This window comes from Cyrtonyx montezumae, unplaced genomic scaffold, assembly GCF_038088225.1.
Source record: "Cyrtonyx montezumae isolate F1298 unplaced genomic scaffold, pur_monq_1.0 scaffold_3, whole genome shotgun sequence".
Lineage (NCBI taxonomy): Eukaryota > Metazoa > Chordata > Aves > Galliformes > Odontophoridae > Cyrtonyx > Cyrtonyx montezumae.
In genome coordinates this window covers 115725425-115738099 of record NW_027072034.1, presented here as the reverse complement: position 1 = coordinate 115738099, position 12675 = coordinate 115725425, and the positions used below count along the sequence as shown (strand labels likewise).

The following is a 12675-nucleotide window of genomic DNA, read 5'->3' as shown; positions in this document are numbered from 1 at the left end:
CGGCGAGGCTATTAGTTGCAACGTGTGGCACTGGAGCGGTCACTCCTGATGTGTTTCCTCGCTAACGAGTCCTGAATGCCCTATTAAACTGGGATGCTATAGGCCCGGAGCCACTAGGGCAATGCTATGCATGGATGACTCCCCCGGCACCTATTGGCTGCCTGCATGAAGGAAGCAACTGGCAACACTCAGATTTAAGCGGGACTGACAGTACAGTTAAATGATCATTAATTAGAGTTGCTGAACAGATAGAGACTCAAAGAAATTCTTAATGACAAGATAACAGTCTAACATTACTCAGCTTTGAGCAAGTTCAAGTTTGTACCCCATCTTGGTCTTTGTATTGCACAGACTAGTGTCAAATTGATTTTAGTTTCACTCATATATTTGTAAACCTTAAGAAATCCTGACTGTGTTGAGATGTTAATAGAGATTTTTGTATGAAAATATCCAAAATCCACCTGTGTTAAAAATAGATTTTATGTAGAAAATTCACATCAGAAAAAATGAAAAGTAGCAGTTATCTTTTACCATGTTTGGAAATTAATCCATGAGGAAGCTTCCATTCACACTTAAGTCACGTTAACGTACTCTTTTATTAGCCCCACTCCACAGTCCTTAATATGTTCAATTCATCCAACCTTATTCCAGTTTTACAACTCGATTCCCTGGTTTGCTTGGTACTGAATACTTTCGGAGAACAAGAAAACGTAGCATCAAAGTGTCAAGCACTTAAAACCAAATGTCAGGAGAACTGACTGGCTTGAGGGCATCATTGCTATACTCTGGCTTGGGTAAGAGTCTTTCACCAAGAGCATATTATCCCTTAATCACCCGGGCTGGTTTTGCCATTCTATGAACCAGTGTGCAGGCCTGTTCTTGCAACTGGATACTGGATTAGCACTAGTTTGAGGCCCTATAAGACATCTTGTTCACACAAGACTATACTGTTGAGTATTGATTCTCACAGAGCTATATAAATGCTTCATAAGTATGCAGTGCATAGCGGACCAAGGCACTTGTACAATTCTTCCATTAGGAACTGAACTCCTCAAATGAACAAAAAAAAAAGTGTATTTGTGATGACAGTAGCAAAGACCAAAGTATTTGGCAATGTTTTTATATCTGACATTAGGGTTTTAGAAAGATTTTGTTCTTAACAAGTGGAAAGTATATTGCAACAACAATATTAGTTCCATAGTAGTATACATAGGAGTATATTTATATATGACAAAGCGACCCAAGGACAGATTTTTTTTTAATAAAACATTGGATTACGTAAGTTTTGAGTAGTGTATTACTTTGACCCATTCTGTAAATATTTTTGTACATTTTAAGGAACAACAGTACTGAAAGAGGTAGATGTTCATAGAATCATAGATCATAGAACCATAGAATGGCTTGAGTTGGAAGGGACCTCAAAGATCATCTAGTTCCAACTCCCAGTCATGGGCATGGTAGCCAACCACTGTAGATCAGATTGCTCAGGACCCCATCAAACCTGGCCTTGAGCACCTCCAGGGATGAGGCATGCACAGCATCTTTGGGCAGCCAGTGCCGGTGCCTCACCACCCTCTGCGTGAAGAAATTCTGAACACCTAAACTACACCTCTCCTCTTTCTGTTTCAATCCATTCCTACTTGTCCTGTCACAATCTACCCAAGTAAAAGTCAGTCTTCCTCTTGCCTGTAAGTTCATTTCAAGTACTGGAAGATGCAGTGGGATCTCCCTGAAGCTTTCTCTTCCCCAGGCTGAACAATCCCAACTCCCTCAATTTTTCAACACTGAGGAGGTGCCCCAGCTCTCTGATCATCTTTGTGGTCCTGCCCTGGACCTGCTCCAACAGCCCTGCATCTTGTGTTGGGGGCCCCAGGCCTGCACATGTTGACTATGCTAAAAGAGATTGTTGAGAAATTCACTTTAGATATTATTTATAATGTGTATCAATTGGTGTGACATTATTTGTATAAGGAAATGTGATTATATTAGATGACTCTTAATCTCTGTATAGCATCTAACACAAGAAGGTCTGGTCTGGAAGGTTTCTAGACTCTGACTGAATGCAAGAACCAAGATAAAAAATAAATGTTTGCTTTCATGTCTTCTCTCTCCATTCAAAAGAGTAAACTTTCTGAAGGAAATTATAGTTCAATGGTAGATGCTGTTATATTACCTAAGAAATATGCTGCCACTTCTTGGACTAGATGATCTTAGAAGTATTTTCCAACCTTAATTATTCTATGATTCTGTGATTCTTATCTGCATAAATTTTCCAAGCAAAAGAGGAAGTAGAATGGTTCTAATGCAAAAGCTAGTATTCCCTTCCAGGTAATGTAAGCTTCACTGTCTCATAAAATAGGCAGGGAGGAGGATGAAACAGCCTCTCTCCCACCACCCTCTTTCTCTGCTCCTCTTCCCCCAGCATCCCTTCTAGCAAACATAGATGTAGCTGTAGAGGGCGAGGGCTCACCAATTAAATGCTGTCCCGGGGCATTGCAGAACTCACTCTGGCATCATGAGGTTGGGGGTCTATTTTACATGAGCAGCAGGCAGTCAGCCTCATTGTTTGCAGAAAGGCCAGCCTATCTACATCAAATTCCAGCACTGAGACTCTCAATCAAGTTTAGATCTTCAGATGTCCCAAGAAAATATGTAAGATGTTTTCTGACTTTCAGGCATTAAAAAACAGGTTCAGAAAGAAATTCTCAAGATTTGTTGAGCTTATCATAGCAGAAAACACTATTTTTTATTTTTGTTTAAATAAAACAATGAAAAAAATTTAGGTACTTCCCTGGAACTGTGGAACAACAGGTTAAACTGACAGAAAATAAAGTGTAGCCAAAAGCATTGCATTCTTCTAGAGAATCTCACTTATTTCATAATTCTGTGGCATTTTCCTTAACAGATTCCATAGGGGCTGTGTGAAAACAGGTGTAGACCATATAAGAAATACGAGGGGGAAGGAATTACATGGATATAAAGCCAGCTTCCATAGGGGAGGAAGGTCTGTTTTTTTATTACTATTTAAAATCCTTACACAGACTGAATGACAACTATGCCACTGGACGCTTGCCTCAAAGAACTTGTAAATCATCTTGTTGGGGTAATGTCTGTATAATAATCCCTGTTTAAATTTTCCAGTTCAGACCACCATTATGAAGGTGCTTGCAACAATGTCCAGAGGTCCCAGCTGAGAAGGGCCCCAGGACGCTAGCCACTGTGTGGACTTTGTTATGATAAAGACCACGCAATAATTACATCCTTCTCTTGGTAAAAGGGACACGAGGAGGAGTATTGTGCATATGCTATTGTCTCTCCTTTCACTGCCTGGGCTGAGCCCTCATTAGTTGTAATTGGAAGTTTGCAGTGCACTAGGGGAGGATGTACCTGTGTGCTTCTAAGACAGAGTAAGGCTGTGACACAATGCCCCAGGACCTCCTTGTCTGGTCCAGAGGAAAGGAGCACTTCCTGGTGCAGCACAGCTAGTCCCAATGGGCTTCTTGCCTTCACTTTGCAGTGCAACACCACAACCACACTATGCTGAACACATGAGACACAAGCATAATAAAAACAAACAGAAACTCTTCTTGCATATTCTGGAGTCTGTTTTTAATTCATAAGAGGCAGACTAGATAATATTGCATTTAGGGTAAGCTGGGGAGACAACACGCAATCAGCTTTCTTACCTGCTCATCTATCTATTAGATATCCTCTGCTGACATAAACACTGCTGTTCATTTGAACTCTGAAATGAAAATCCACCACTGCTAACAAAAACTTCTGTCAGGGATATTCAAAGGAATGTGTTTACTATGAAGTTTCAGTGAAAGCAAAGAACATTCAGATGCATAAAGCAATAATGTCTCCAGTCCCAGATACTTCTGTACCATATGGCCAGAGAGAAGCAGATGGGCCAGGTCACAGCAGGGGAAGAGAGGGAGAGCCTGGGGATTGTTATTTGACCCACTGGGCCAACACCAGCAGCCTGTCCCCAGAGAATAGGCTATTATTATCAGAAGGGGCTGATAAAAATGTGGCCCTCACATTTATTTGCCCTCAGGTATTTCTAACATTTGACACCCAATCAAAATGACTTTTTCTTTTCTTTTTTTTTTATTTGCAGATGTTGATTTGGGGACTGAAGCATTTGACTCACAAAGAAGCAAAGGACTGTGTTGCATTTGCCTCTGATTGATTTTAGTTGTGGGTTATTCCTGTCTTTGTCTTCCTGAAGTTCAGAAAGTGGCTTGTCTAAACAAGATAAATTTAACCAGAAATAAAGCAAAAAATATACATATTTTTTCATTATTGTTGTCTGTCCACATCAATATAAACATCAGCTTGGAAAAAATAAAGAAATACAGCATAATTCCTGTCAGAGAAATCCTGGGATATCAGATGTGATTTCAGCAGGAGGGTTCTATATTTCTGTGCTCTTTAGATAGCAGAGATGTATTAACAATTTAAAAAGTTCCACAAACTATTAAATTGCAAGATATTGTCTTCTAGTTATCTAAATGTTATGTAGAAAGAATTTTGAGGGCATTATTAAGGGAAAAAAAAAGAAGTGCATGGAAAGTACTTCCATAGCTATGTTAAAAATGAAAGCTGGCTACTTTTTGTTTTGATTCATGGATACCAAATATTTCACCAGAATTGCAGAGTAGACTCATCAAGGTGAAGAGCAACCATGTCATCATCAGTCTGGTTATGTGGAGTTGAAAACACTCAAAAACCTTGGCCTCTGAAACGCTGCTGCAAATAGTTAACACACAGAGTGAAACTACTACTGTATGAGCATGGGTGATCACTTTGCTTAAGTATCAGCTCCCTAAACCTACCTTTTTGCTCTCTGATAGCCCTAAAGAAGAGAGAAGAAATTAATCCCTACTACAAATACGAGACAGTGAAACATGTCACTTCCCCACTTCAATCTTCTGGACAGAGCTGGTGATGAACATTTCCTATGAGCACTCCAGCCTCACATGTTGGCAGTGGGGAGGGGAGCGCAGCCCTCTCTGCTTCTCAGCCTCACTGGGCAGTTGTGAACTGCAGACAAAACTTTCATTTTTAATGTCCGATGATCACATTTCACATCTCTTTCTCTACACAATCCGTAAAAGTGAATAAAAACCTGTCACTGCTTTGTATCTCCAGCCAACGGGAATGCTTACCAAGGTTTCTTTTCTCCAGGACTCAATGTTCATTTTCCTTTTAGGGGAGTTATTTCATGGCTGTGATACTGCATAAACAATAGGCTGAGATGGAGAAGCCTATTTTACAACAAGGATGCTGTTTTCTTATCCCAACCTAAGGTGTTTTGGAAGAGGAAGATTTTGTTGACCAGACATTGCTGTTTGACCTTAAGCACAACTAACTGGTTGTTACGGGCTAAAAAAGCAGAAATGCTTTGTATTCAGAATTTCCAGACCTTACTAAAATGGCCATTCAAGACACTGTCACTCAAATTAAAACAGATACTTATTGCTGCTAAAATTCATTACTAGGACTCACAGAGCCCAGGCAGACCGTTACCTCCTGCTGAGTCTGGAGCTGCTGGCTGTCCTCTGCATTCTGCCCTCCCTCTGAGAAAAAATGTCTTCGGAAAACTCAACACCAAGAAGATCTGCAGGGAGCAGACAATATTCTGTGTCACAGAGGTGCTATGGAGTCTCTGTCTTACAGCAATGATTGCAGGTTGGAGGTGTGCTGAAGGAAGAGATGTGTGTGTGCCTACATATAGGCAGAGACAGCGGACAAGCAGTAATTGCCCTTTGAAGAGATTTTGGGTGCTCTAGCATATCTTATACCACCTACTGAGTGTTTAGGGCTGTAGACTAGCTCTGGGTTAGGGTCCAATGCAAATTGTGGGTGAGCTGCTCTCCCACCAATGGAAAGAGGGCAAAAAATAGCATGTGCAATTTTTTTTTTTTTTAATTGAGGGCCCACCATTCTGCTCCTTTGTGGAGAGCCTGCAAAATCTGCTGCTCCCAGAACTTCAAGATGTGAGGAAACTAGTTACTGCAGTTCACTAATGTACCTAGAAGCTAAGCTTTAGACTTTATTTTTGGAGAGCTTGGATTAAAAGCTTCTTATAAGAATTGTATCTATAGATACAATTTGTCACTGTCCTTTCCTCCTAATTCTAATATACATATATTATATATATATGTGTGTGTATGTATGCAATTTCATTTTACTTTATTTTATTTATTTATTTATTTTTGTAGAGAATTCAGGAAATCTTTGTTTCTAACAATTCAGACTCCCTCTGGAAGAAAATTCATCAAGATGACTGCACTGAAAGAACATACAACAAAGACTGGTAAATGCATTTGTCTTCCTTAACACAACCACATATTTAACCAAAAAAAAAAAAAAAAAACCAACCAACAAATAAAAGCAAAACAAAATATATTTTGCCAAGAAATGTATACTGTAATTATCCTTTGCAGACTTCATGGGCTGGAATTGGGCTCTTTCACAAGTGACTTCCAATGGAAGATGCATTCCTGAACTGCAGGGTAAGTCCATCCCTCATCTTCAAGGGTGCCAGAGCGCATCTAAGAAGAGAAAAGCTGTTATTTTACCACTCCTAAATTTCTTCCTCTCCTGTTAAATTGGTAAATGTTCTAGTGAAGATTAAGTTTTCACTAGAAAACTGGAGTCCCAGCTGTAAGCGTGATTTAGAGGGCATGGCATCTCTGGCCATGTCATGGTGGAGATGGTGGCCCTGCTATGGGACTCACAGAGCACTTTTCCTGCCTGTACACTGCCTGCTGGGTCTTACACCTGGCTCTCTTGTACTCCAAGGAAAAAAGGAAGACAAGGGAGGACTTCAACAAGATTTTAGCTAGTTTACACAGATTGGCATATAAATACAGTGTAGTCTCAACAGGAAGCTACGAGAAGCCAAACTACAAGCTCAACTCTCTGCTTATCTTCTGTTCAGTGGAAGATTATTTGGCCTCTTCTTTACTTTCTCACTCTTGTGCCCCTACAATACACTGGTGCTAATGCTATAATTTTATTTAACCATATCTCTAAAATAGTATATGTCAACTCAGATTTGAATATCTGACTGATTATTTAGAGGACGATCTTCTGAATTCAATGCCTTTTCCCTCTCTGCCCTCTACTTTACCAGGAAAAGTTTCGACTGTCTGGTCAGGTACAGAAATATTTCCAAAAGGCAAGCAGTTAGAGTTCTGGGAGAGGGAACTGTATATTTAGAAACTTATAAGAAAAAGAAAAAGAATAAGAAAAAGAAAAAGAAAAAGAAAAAGAAAAAGAAAAAGAAAAAGAAAAAGAAAAAGAAAAAGAAAAAGAAAAAGAAAAAGAAAAAGAAAAAGAAAAAGAAAAAGAAAAAGAAAAAGAAAAAGAAAAAGAAAAAGAAAAAGAAAAAGAAAAAGAAAAAGAAAAACCTGCATTAGATTGTAAAACTAGTCAGTTACAAGAACTTTTATAGTATATATAAAGAAACAAAAATGACAAAGAATTAAGAAAATAAAGAGAGGTAAATAGGGCAGTCCCTTCAGTATTAAGTGTTTGGAGAGGGAATATAGGTCGTTTTGGTGACCAGCATAGGTGCAGTCATTTTCCCCTGCTAACCAGGAATGAAATAGAAACAAAAATAAAAATCAAACTCTGCCTGATATAAATCATCCCAACTTGATGCTGCGAAGTACTTTTCATTACAAGCCAGAAGAACAGCCCTCACTGATGCTTACTTGAATGTCTCAATTTCTGGATTAAGCTGTCCCATTGTTTTGAAGCATAGTTATGGTTTAGAGATCAGTGAGACATAGACTATCCTAATCTACTATGAACAGCCTATAGCAGTGAAGGGATACTCTGCACTAGAGAGCCATCTAAATCTTCTAATTACTTCAGCTACAGATAGATTGGCTCTTACCCCCTTGAATTCCTTTGTCACCGAGGAGTTAAAATTCATGAGCGTCTATGCTGCTGAATGCTTACTCCAGTGCTGCTATTTTCTACGCCAAGCTAGCCATCACTGCAAAGAGTCGGAGGTCTGTCAGGCCATCTGTTACATAATAGTCAACAATCTCTAAAATCTGGGGAAACAGAGATGGAGAGAGCAAAGATGATGAAGGGTTTAAAAAGAACAGATTGCTGCCTTGCTTGGAGGGGAGGGAGGCAGGAGGAAGGGGGAAGGGGGAAAGGCCAGATAATAAGCGCTGATAAAAGCAGAGACAAGCCCATTGAGCATAACCAGCAAAACCAAACCAAACCAAAACAAACAAACAAAAAAAACAACCCAAAATATTAACTGAAGTGACTAAAGAACTTGACAAGGACTCAAGACTGGTGAAAGAAAACAAAAATTGCTTTGGAACAAGAGAGCTGAAGGAGGCACTGAAATATTGCAGCTATAATTCAAGCATTGCCACATAACAACTGTGACCTGAAGTCTCTTTGAGAACATTCTCTAAATCATTGAATAATCCAACCCCAATTTTTTCTGTCTTTTGGTATTATGTCGCACACTCTCTGGTGTACCACAGGAGTCAGTAAGTTTTTTCCTTCTATCCTTTGCCTTTCCTCCTCCCCTCTTCCTTTGCAGAGGAGGTGTTTGTCAATTTTTAAGGCATTGGCATGGTGAGAAATTGCAAGTAGGTCTCAGATACTTTATATGTGTCTTGCCACATGGCCACATTTTAAACAAGACTAACTATATCCGGTGCAAAATGCTCTCAGGAGACATATTATCTAGTTAACTGCCTCTGCAGCCGTTGAAATAGTACCAGCAATAACATTAGTATGGTGAGCCACCCAGCTGTACTACAACTGCTAACATGAGCTCAATTCTCAGCTGCTCTCAGTCTCCGTCTGGTCTAATGCTTGTTCCACTTGTTAGGCTTGCAGAGCTTACTGTACTGGCACAAAACATAATGCTGGTGTTACCTTGGTTTTCTCAGTGTACTGAGACATGCTACCGTTGGTGTATCAGAAGTCTCACCTCCAGGCTCATTGCAACTCTCTCCAAATGTACGTCTGCTCAACATCAAGGCTCAGTTTTTAACCCGCAGATCCTCTTCCTGTGGAAGTGAAAGACAAGTGGGACCTGAAGGCCTTGCCGCAGTTTGAAGCAGTGGTTTCTGTCTGAAACAATGTGAAACAACAACGAGGATTTTGTTTTAATTTCATTGGCCATCTTTGTGTTCTGGGGGCTGACGGCTGCACTCAGGACTTCTGTGAACTCTCACAACATGAAAACAAATGACCTTAACTCCTGAAAAGATCACATGCTTCAGAGTGTTTCTTCAGACTGAACTCAAGTGATATGTGTTCTGTTGCTGGTATGTTTGGCTTTATTATCATTTTGCAAACCATTTTTGATCTATAGTACAAAACATAATACATGTCTGCTGAGGGTGGCAGAGGAAAGGGATGTTCTCTAAATGCATTTATACAAACAGCTAAAGATATATTGATAATTTTACTGGTTACGCTTTTCATATGGCAATAACCACTGCCAAAGCAAACATAATGGAAGTAATCAAAATCCGTGCTCATTTGTTCATTGTCATCTCTATAGAAAAAGGTAGTTCATGATCTGAGATCCAAGTGTATAAAGTGTAACACATCCCTTTTAGTAGTATTAATGGATCATACACAGTAACTCTGACAGATGGAAAAGATGAGCCTTACAGATCTGATAAAAATAAACAACAAATGCTGCTGTCACTGTGCAACATGAGTTGTATAATGATGTTAGCACTGATGCCTGCTGTAGAAGCAATGTTTCAGAATACTAACATCAAGCCACATCGTATGTCTGAACAAGTCATAACCTTTGCAGTAGGACGAAGTTGTGCTGGGGGTTGGAGACTGTCTATGGTGCTACATGGTTCAAATAAATATCTGCCCAGATAAATTTCACGTAAAATAATTTGCTCAAAATACCTTCTTTTAATCATATGAAACAGAATGTTGGAACCTTTTTTAAGAAAAACATCCAAACCACTTAGTCCCTGCTGTAGTGCTAAAGCCTTGTCTAACATTTCGTGCTGGGAATGCAAAGCAGGGCACCAAGTACAGTAGTACAAATAACACTTTATTTACAGTTTCATGGCTTTCAGATTTCCTGTCTCCATAATCACTTCCTTCTAATTTCCTTCTGTTTTGTTTGAAATGGTAGTCTTTTCAAAGGAAGTGCTCAAAGAAACAACGCCTTTGTAAGGTTTGGATTAAATCACAGAGGTTTTTATACTTCTTTTTCTTGATGTCTGTATTTCCTAGTACCGGTTTTCTGTATTAACAGAGTTTGTATGTCTGGTTGGTTCAAACAGGATCATGATAACAGAACTGTAAAAAGGCCAGCAATGAAGGACCGAAGTCTCAGCTGGGGGAAGCTGGCACAGTTCCACTGATGTACATCAGTACAGACCAGAATCGTTTGAAGAGCCAAAAGTTTTAATGCTGGATATAATGTTTTGTGCAATACCACGGAACTAAGAAATTTTGCTAATACTTTTTCATGTACTAAATATTTGGATACAATCAAGTATGTCTGTCATAGAAAGTACATAAAAGGGAGTAACAGAGGTGGAATATAGAAGGAGAATAGTTAGGTATGAAATTAAATCCATGTATTATTTGATGCATATTTATCTTGTCTAGTGGTTTCTGTTGCCTAATAAGTAACATCTCCTGTGGCTATATTTAGACTTATGTACATAAAAACAAGTTGGCTGACCAAAATGGGATAGATCACAAACCCTCTGTCACTTTTGAAAATGTAGCTACCAATAAAAAAGGAAAAGGTCTGTGAAAAGACATAATTTTCAAGTCACATGAGTAGACTGCACCTCTCATGTTTCCTCTTCAGCCTGTCCAAGCTACTTGGACAAAATTACCTACTCAACAACCAAGATAAACTCTCCTATTTCTACACTGATGTTTGGTCTTTCCCTTCTTTCATAGTTTTGATTACTCCTCAGGCTTTTCAAACTCTTAATATCATTGGTATTTCAAAAAATGTCCAATGAAACAAGCAATGAAAAGTGCTGCTGCTGTGCTGCTACCATACCTCACTTCCTACCTGCTCCAAAGATTCATGTCTCACTGTTACACACTTTCCCAAATGCAGACAAGATTTTTTTTTTTTTCTGTCAGTGGGACATATTTTGACTATTTGGTTTTGGATCTGAACTATAAAGAGAAGAAAAAGAAAGTTGTGCTACTTCATTTAATAGTTGGGTTATATAGAGAATAGTCTAAGAAATAAATACTTCCCTCATGTGCCAGTGCTGCTAGTAGTTGGTGCGTTTTTTTATTTAAGGAAAGCTTTGACCAACCAATTATTACAAATAAATTATCATGGTATGATATGGGAAATATTTGCCACTCTCACATTTTTCAAGAGAGAGATCTATTAGCTTTGTTTCCTGCATAAAGCAGTGCTTCTGAAGCAGCATGTTTCAAGGCCATCAAAATTTGCCAGCAGTACAACTACACATTTTCTTCGGCATCATCCTGGAAAGACACTCACAGTATTATGTTTTCAGAAAACTAGCCACTCACCTCTGGGTGGAACTCCAGTGTCTTGGAAACGTAGCTTTGACAGTGCATGGTTAATCTCTGCTTTCATTTTCAAGCTGAGGGAAATCCTCAAGAACTCTCAATCTTTGCCTCCAGTAAGCAAAGAACACAGTAGTTAAGCTTTGTTTTTTTTTTTTTGGCTCCATATCACTTTCTTCAACAGTTTTTTATTTCTGGATACGTAATGCAGCAAAGTTGAATTAGAAATATGAGTGACAATTCAAACTATTAAGAAAAGCTGAGAGAAAAGAGGAAGTTGCCGTCACAGTCTTTAACTTGATGTTACACAGAGCTAACACGTACCCTGATCTCACCGGTCTTTATGTCCAGAGTCAAATGTGCATTAAGTTTCACAGTGAGATAATGTGTCAGTTATATTTAGGCACTGTAGAGCCTAGGAATCTTTATAACCTTCTGGAGAAGACTCACAGACGGAGAAAACAGATTTCTGTAAGTAAAAATTGATACGTTTTTCAGCTTCTTTTACCAAAACCAACTGGTTTTACTTCAAAGTCATTCACAAACTATACTGTTACCTATTTTGTTCTTTTTTTCTTCATCTCAACTGTCTCTTATAGTAGACAAGTAGAGAGGTCTTTTGTGTACCCTCTGACATCTCTCTGTCTAAGGCTTCTTCTCTTCCTGTAGCCTAAGAAGACTTCTTCCATCTTCAGAAAGTGTTTTCTGCCCCTTCGACAAAATCTTCAAGGTCTTCACCAAATCTAATGAGCTTGGCCACAGCACCTTGCAGAGGAGGAAACTTAACCACTCCCTTGTACACAATAGCATAACTCAAAACATCCCGAAATAAACAGGAGACTAACTGCTCATCTGCCTAATCATAAGTAGCATCTAGAACATTACTGGAATAGACACTATAATAATCTAGAGGATTCTTTCTAGATTTGAAATATTAAGTTGCAAAGAAGATGACGGCCATATCTGCATCACAAACTGGAAGACAGCAGAAGGTGCCACAGCTGATGGAGATGTGAAGTGGTAAATCCACATGGGCCAGACTGCCACAGCCCGCACCAACCAGCATGGATCTCAGAACAATTTACTTACAGTTAGGCCAGGTTGGGAACAGGTCTCATCCCCAACAAA

General features: G+C 39.2%; 1 long non-coding RNA gene across 1 annotated transcript; it reads right to left on the bottom strand.

Moving 5' to 3' along the window:
* Positions 1-3683: 3683 nt before the first annotated feature.
* Positions 3684-11707, bottom strand: LOC136051745 (uncharacterized). The gene is made up of 4 exons (XR_010622489.1): positions 11551-11707; positions 8984-9062; positions 7916-8078; positions 3684-3745 (listed from the first exon to the last, which is right to left on the bottom strand). It is a non-coding gene; the product is annotated as an uncharacterized LOC136051745 (long non-coding RNA).
* Positions 11708-12675: the final 968 nt, after the last annotated feature.